This window comes from Trachymyrmex cornetzi, unplaced genomic scaffold, assembly GCF_001594075.2.
Source record: "Trachymyrmex cornetzi isolate Tcor2-1 unplaced genomic scaffold, Tcor1.1 scaffold978, whole genome shotgun sequence".
Taxonomy (NCBI): domain Eukaryota; kingdom Metazoa; phylum Arthropoda; class Insecta; order Hymenoptera; family Formicidae; genus Trachymyrmex; species Trachymyrmex cornetzi.
Window position 1 is genome coordinate 15,799 of NW_017300331.1, and position 1,148 is coordinate 16,946.

Consider the following 1,148-nt stretch of genomic DNA (forward strand, 5'->3'; position numbering starts at 1 on the left):
GGTATCATTGGTAACATCTTCGTTCGCCTCGTCGATGATATCATCGGCGTCTTCGTCGTCCTCGTAGTCGTAAATGTCAATTTCTTCTTTTTCTTCTTCTTCTTCGTCTTCCTTCTCCTCTTCTTCCTCTTCTTCATTTTCGCGTGCTAAAAAGTAATTTTTACTGTTATTTTTCTTTTTTTTTTTGTAGAACTAACTCTATGTTCCGTTAACCGATTTTTTGAATTTACGCGACATTGAAATAATGGTAATTGACGAGTTGCTTGATCGCTGCGAATCTCCATTATCCTCGTCATCAACATCATCATCATCATTATCTAAAATAGAAATGTTTTTAATTTTCTTCTTATTGCGGTAATATTATATGAACTATATTATATATTTTATATATATTTATATATTTTACAGTAAAATATTTTTAAATCATCTTACCTATTTCGATGAGAGCGATGCTTTGTCCATTGCGTGGAGGCGGCGCATTATTCGGCGGTTCGATTCGCGCTCTTCCTAGAAAAAAATTAAAATATTTTTAATAAAGGAAATTTTCAGCATTTGATCAATATATTTATTTTTCCAACTTACGCACAGGAACAACCTCGTCTTCATCCTCTGCGTGACGTCGTCGTCGCCACAGGCTCAGACGCCCACGTCGCATGAATTGCACGGGATTAACGTGCGCCACTTGACGATTTGACGCTAAATAAATATTATTAATTTTTAATTAATAATAATAATAATAAATCTTTTTTTAAATGTATAATTTTGTTTCAGCTCAGCTTACCAACTCCTACTCCTGTGTCACCGATGATCCTATGACGAAACTCATCAATATGACCACCAGCGTCATCCTCCTCATGATTGAAACACTCACGCACTTCTATATGTCGCGAGATTGTTAGCGTCCTCATACTATCACAGTGCCCCAGTTTATGCATAACGCATAGTAACGTACTGGAGCACTCTCGCGTAAAGTGCTCGAAAACTTTGTAATTGTTTTCATTCTCGTCTGATAATTTCAATATATAGTCTCTTGCAATCAATTTTTGATTAAGATTGCAAGCGACTATAAAAAATTTAGATAATAAATCACGAAGAGCCATTTTTTCACACTCACAATAAGATTTATACAAAGTACGCCCTCGGAAAAC

General features: G+C 35.4%; 1 long non-coding RNA gene across 1 annotated transcript; it reads right to left on the reverse strand.

Moving 5' to 3' along the window:
- Nucleotides 1–237: 237 nt before the first annotated feature.
- On the reverse strand, nucleotides 238–654 carry LOC108769981 (uncharacterized). The gene is made up of 3 exons (XR_001940574.1): nucleotides 583–654; nucleotides 433–507; nucleotides 238–317 (listed from the first exon to the last, which is right to left on the reverse strand). It is a non-coding gene; the product is annotated as an uncharacterized LOC108769981 (long non-coding RNA).
- Between the last annotated feature and the right edge of the window lie 494 nt (nucleotides 655–1,148).